This window comes from Alligator sinensis, unplaced genomic scaffold, assembly GCF_000455745.1.
Source record: "Alligator sinensis unplaced genomic scaffold, ASM45574v1 scaffold1075_1, whole genome shotgun sequence".
NCBI lineage: Eukaryota > Metazoa > Chordata > Crocodylia > Alligatoridae > Alligator > Alligator sinensis.
Genome location: NW_005842277.1, coordinates 159,918 through 166,022, shown reverse-complemented (window position 1 = coordinate 166,022; position 6,105 = coordinate 159,918).

The following is a 6,105-nucleotide window of genomic DNA, read 5'->3' as shown; positions in this document are numbered from 1 at the left end:
CAATACAAAAGGGGACCAGTCTCATGTCCTCCAGCCAGCTCAGGTGGTGGAGTGGGGAGCACCATGAGGCTGGGCAAGGCACCAGCATCATGACAAACTGTGGTGGGCTGAAGGACATGGGAGGGCAGAGACTGACACCACACAGGACCTGGTCAAGAAAAATAAGAGCATCAGGAGAAAGGGCAGATTTCACCTCCTGGACTAGACGGCAGGTTGTACATGTCATGGCTGATCCCATGCACCCGACCAGCACAGCAGGTCCACCCACTCCCACCTATCATAGTTCAGAAGGTCTCCAATATGGGTGACAGTAGCCAGGATCAACCTCTGTCACAACTGGGGTACCTCTACCATCAGCACCTCCAGCTGGGGGTTCCAGAGGAGGGACTTGACAAGCAGGTGGGCACCCTGGGCATCTGGGCAGCAGAGGCAGGCGGTTGGGGTGCAGCCTCCGCCTCCAGGCCTAGAAGAGGTCCTGGTAGAAATCTGGAAGCTCTCACAGGTCCTGCAAGGAGAAGCCCTGCAAGCTGAGGAGCTGCCAGTTGTATCACAGCCCCGGAAGTGAGAGAGGAAAGTGTGCCACAGGTGGGCCCATGCTGCATGGCTACTGACACCATAAAGCAATTGCTGCAGGGCCTGAAGGTGGAATGCCAGGACCTGGCTGTGCAGGCAAACCAGGCCCTGGCTACCCTCCTACAAGGGAGGCTCAGGACCTCTGCAGAGACCCAGTGCCATCCCAGCCAGAAAAAACTCCAGCTTCCATTCCTGGAGTCCTGCCAGGACCTCGGGGAGTACAGGCAAGATGTGTAACCGGTGCCAAAGCATGGACAGGACCAGCTGGTTCAGCACCAGCACTCTACCATGCATGGAGAGACATCTCAGGAGACCTTCCCAGCTGGCGCCAGTTCTCTGGCAGGGAGGGGTCTATGGGGGATAGGTAGACCGCCCCAAGTAGAGCAGTGAGCCCATGCTCCAGCAGATCCCATGAAGCGCGGGTGGGAGTGAGCCCACCTACCACCTGCCACCCATCGCAAGGCCAACGCTCTTGACCCAGTTGACCTGGGCAGAGGAGGCCACTGAGTACAATGCCCAGCAGGATTCCACCTGTGCTAGGTCACCTGAGTCCTGGACCATGAGGAGTATATCATCAGCATATGCCGACAGGACCAGCTGCACTGCTGGCTCCTGGAGCATCAACCCCGCCACCCATTTCTGCAGGAGAATGAGGAAGGGCTACAGGGCCAAGGTGTATAGCTGGCCTGACAGCAGGCAGCCTTGACACACCCCTCTCCTGAACGGGATGGGCTCCATCAGGGTTGAGCTTGACCAAACACTCTGCAGATGCATACAGCACTGGGAGAGTCTGCACAAAGAAGGGCTCAAAGCCGAAGGCCCACAGTGTGCCTGTGAGGTACCTGTAATCCACTCTGTCAAACACCTTCTCCTGGTCCAGGGATAGGAAGGCAAAAGACAGGGCCTCCTAGTGTGCTGAACCAGATACAGGTTGTTAAAGATAGAACATCTGGGCACCGTGTATATCTGGTCAGGATGGATCATGTCCACTCTGACAGCACAGACTACAGGCGCAGCAAGATGGACTTCACTGCAACCTTGCAGTCTGTGCAGAGGAGAGACATGGGATGCCAGTTCCTCAGATCTTGGGGATCTTGGCAGGAGGATCAGCATGGCCCTTTGGCATGACAGGGGGAGTTCTCCACTTCCCTTGGATTTGGTCCAGACCACAGCAAGGTCCGGGCTGAGGACATCCATGAAGGCCAGGTAGAACTCCATGATCAGCCCATCAATGCCCACTGCCTTGTTGCCAGGCATCAGGAAGAGGGCAGCTGAAAACTCATCCAGAGTGAGAGAAGCTTCCAGCTAGTCCTAGTCACCCACACTGACCTGTGGGAGTCTCTCCCACAGCGTCCAACAGGCTTCGGCATTGATTGGATCCAGGGACAAGAGCTCTTCATAGAAGGCCCACACGCAGTGGTGTATTTCACCTGGATCTGTGAAGGGGGTGCTGTTACCTGCCAGAAGGCAGGTGATGTACTTTTTGGCCCACCTGCCTCCTCTCCAGGGCATACAAGCAGCAGGAGCCACGGTACATCTCCCAAAGGAGCTGGACATGCAAGCTGACAAACGCATAGTGGGCACGGTGTTTGTCTGCACAAAACTCTTCCTGCCACTCCCGCCACTCTCCACAGAGGGATGCATAGGTTGGGTTGGTGGCTAGGTGCCTCTCCAACTCTAGCACTTCCCCACTCGAGCTGCACCCCAACCGCCTGCCTCTGCTGGGCGTGCCCCCGAGTGTAGCCATGGCAAAAAAGCCAAATGCACACTTTCCCCACATCTCACCATCTCCAAGCTGAGGGGAAAGCTGCCTGTTTCTCCCACCAAGCTAGCCAGAACTCTTGGAAGGCCTCCCTGAAGCCCACATCATCCAGTAGACTGGCATTGAAATGAGAGTAAGCCAGCCCTGGATGCCCAGGCCCCAGCATGGCCTGGGCCCAAATAAGTTGGTGATTGCTGAAAGGGGTTGTTCAGATGTCAGAGGAGTGGGCCCAGGCAAAGTGTAGTGAAGAGATATAAACCTGGTCCAACTGGGTGTGGCATGACTATTCCTACCCCACTCTCACATAAGTGAAGGCAGGGAGATTAGTAGAGTGACAGGCACGCCAGACATCCACAAGGGAGTAGTCCATCAGGATCTCCCCAAGGACACCCAAGGTGGTCTGTATCCACTCCCTGACTGACTGGTCACATGCAGCTAGGGTGATGTTAAAGTCCCCACTAAAGACCAGGCACTCATGAGGGTTGAGGGTGCTGATGTATGTGGCTGCCTGGTGAAAAAAGTCTGCCAACTCTGGGCCCCTCGCAGGGGCATATGCATTCAGAAGATTCAGGACCAGCCCCTGTACCTAGACCCAGAGGTGCAGCAGGCAGCCCGGCACCACCTCAATGTGCTGTAGAACCTCCAGCTGCAGGCCTGGGGAGAACAGGATGACCACCCTACAAGACATAACTAAGAGGTGACTAAAAAAGACCCAACTCCCCACTCCAGCAGCTAATTAGGCTCATTGGCTGGAGTCAGGGTCTCCTGTAAGAATACCATGGGGTACCGTCCCTCCTGAAGGAAGGAGAGCACCCAGCATCTCTGGAGATCCTTCCTGCAGCCATGGATGTTGAGGTCCATGATCTTAAATGAGCTCATGGCTGGGCAGGGTGGAGTGGATCTCAGCACCTGGTGTGGGGCCTGCTGGTTCATGTAGTGCTCCCCCATACATATAGAGAGTGTCTATGAAACTGTGGGCTTGCCTATAGATTTGGGCATTGCACATTTTGGGCCCCTTGCCTTCCCCTGCCAGAGTCCTCACAGTGACGAGGATGCTGTCAAAATATCCCCAGCAGTTGAAGGTGAGCTGTACCTTGCTGGCAGACCGGTGGGTCTAGTCACAGTCAAAAAATGCAAGTAGATCACCCCTGGGGACTGCTGGGACCCAGAGATCTGCAGGCTTCATGGAGCCTGTTGGTTCTTTGGTGTCCTCCTTCTGGTCCTGGGGCTCAGCAGGCACCCTAGGCACCATCTGAACCCCACAGTCTGCTAAGAACCTGGTCTCTGGTTGGGATTGGGAGAGCTCTGCAGCCCCTTGGGACAGGGTGGGGGTAAGGGTGGGGGTGGGGCTCAGGCTCCTTCACAAGATGGTGGGGTACAGCTGGACACCCAGGGGGTCTATGCACACTCCCTGATAAAATTGGCCTATTGATTAGGGGACCCGATTATGACCCCCTCTGGTGTGGAACTATGAAGCAGGCTGGAGGTGAAGTTTTTCTGGGAGGGGGAAGGACGAGACCCATCAGGCACCAGGGTGGCTTTGGCATCTGCCTCGGGGTCTTGGGAAAGGGGACCTCATCCCTGAGGACTCACCAGGGTGAGCCTCAGGGCCTCTGTATCCCCCACATCATAAGAAGGAGGAGGCTGTGCTGCTGGACTTTCCTTTGGGTAGGCTGAGGCCTCAGCTTTGGCACCTGTGGTCTCAGGGGGTAGGCCCTGGTCAGTCTAAAGAGGGGAAACCTCCATGGGCTCCTGTTCAGCAGCGTATGGCAGTTCCAAAACCTCTTCCACAGGGATCACCTGTTTGATCTTTCCTGGGGGTGTGGTGTCAGGTGTAGCTGGGGAGGCCCCGGGAGGCTGGGCTTCTCCTTCCCCCCCGCCGTGTGGTGGTCTTGGGAGAGGGGGAGGAGTTCCCCACAACAGATGGCTCCAACTGTGCCTGGGCCTCTTTTGCCTTTGCTCCCAGAGGGGACCTGCACCCACTCAGCCATGGGGTGGTTCTCAGGTGGACAGGCTCCAGTAGAAGTGTTGGCTACAAATGTCCAACTTGGGATCCTTAAAATTCTAGTTTATTAGGCGGATTGAAACACTGTAATCATAAACCTTGGGGCTGGTCCCCACACACGCACACATGCACACACATACACACACACAGTAGCAGGCTACAGAGTCAGGTATACCTATCCTACAAGCACTGGAGTCTGTCCTTGAGGCTTCTTTCAGCGTGGTGTTATCTTCCAGAAGGGGGTCGCCGGGTGGTCCTTCTGCCTGGACAGGTCTGGTCGAGTTGGAGATCAAGAGGGCACCCCTGAGGGTCACATTTCACTGCCTTTTATCTGTCCTTAGCAGACTTTGGTGATTCCCCAGTTTTCAGGTTTGCCCAATCCAGGGGTCATTGATCCTCGTGGGACTTTCCTCCCTCGGTGGCTACTGGATGGCATCTGTCAGCCCCAGGGGTCGTCCGCATGTACGTGCAGGTTTGGGAGTCTGTTGATGAATTTTGAGTAGGGCTCTGGGAGCAGTTGATCTGGAGATATTCAGCCCAAAAGTTGGTCCCCTGCGTTGATTAACTCAGGCCAGGGCTTCTAGCCCTTGATCAGTGACGTTTAGAGATTTCCCGGTTGTTACATTGTCTTCTGTTGAGTTCTTTTGTTGGTTGATCTGCAGCTTCCCAGGTGTTAATTGCTGTGTGCTACCTTGTTACACATTCAATCACTGATTCACTCCCTCTTTCAGGGGCCAGCCTGATACAGAGAAGGACAGTTTGATTCCTGCCCTTGTTAACATTGTTACAATGTATAACTTACTAAAACACATTTAGTTGAAAGTTGAAAGGTGAGGAGTATAAAATATAAGCTACAAATGCCATGGCACACAAATAGATAAAAATACCAAACTACAAGGGGAGATACAAAATGCATACATACATATTTTAAAACACAATTCCTTATCTTAAAGTGAGAGAGAGAGGAAGGAAGAAAAGGTAGAAAAAGAGAAACATATCCAAAGAGGGGAGAGCAAATGCAGGCAAGAGGAAAAGGGGGCTTTCTGCTACAGAAGAAGGTGAGGGTTGGGGGGGTGGAGCAGCTATGATGGGGGGCATGACTAGGGGCAGGGGGGTCCTGCTCCCTCTCTCCCCTTGGTTGTTGCTGCCCTCCTCGGGACTCCGCTAAACTTGGTTGGGAGGTAGGGTCCCTTCAGCTCATGGTGGGGCTTGTAGTTGTGGCTGGGGTGCCAGGGGCCCTGAGGGGGTAGTGGTGCTGCTGGTAGGGGCACCCATCTTGCCAGTGGGAGCTGCAGAATGCCCTCCCTTCCTGGCCCATGGGGCAATCATGATGCAAGTGCCTGGGGGCACGGCCCTGGAAGCACTGCAGGTCCTCCATTGTATAAAAAATCCTCACCAGGACCTCCTGAAAAGTAATTATAATTCTGCCCTCAGCCACCAGCCATTCTCCCACTGCCAGCTGGATTATGACCTGATGACAGAATGAGTGCATGTGGCGAAGGCCAGGGTCTCGGCACCCCAAGAGAGGACCAACACTGGTGAGATAACTCTCCCCAGGTTTTGGAGATGGGGGAGCAGGGCCCAATTGGGGATACAAGGTGGGATGGAGCCAAGGACCACTCTGGTCTCCAGCTCTTTTAGGGGTTCAAGAGGAACATGCTCGCCCTCTACCATGAGCCTTCTCTCCACTGCCTTTTATGCAGTGGCCTCCAAGGCAAGGAAAAAGACCCCCTTGCCATAAAAGCAGGAGACTGCCATAATCTTG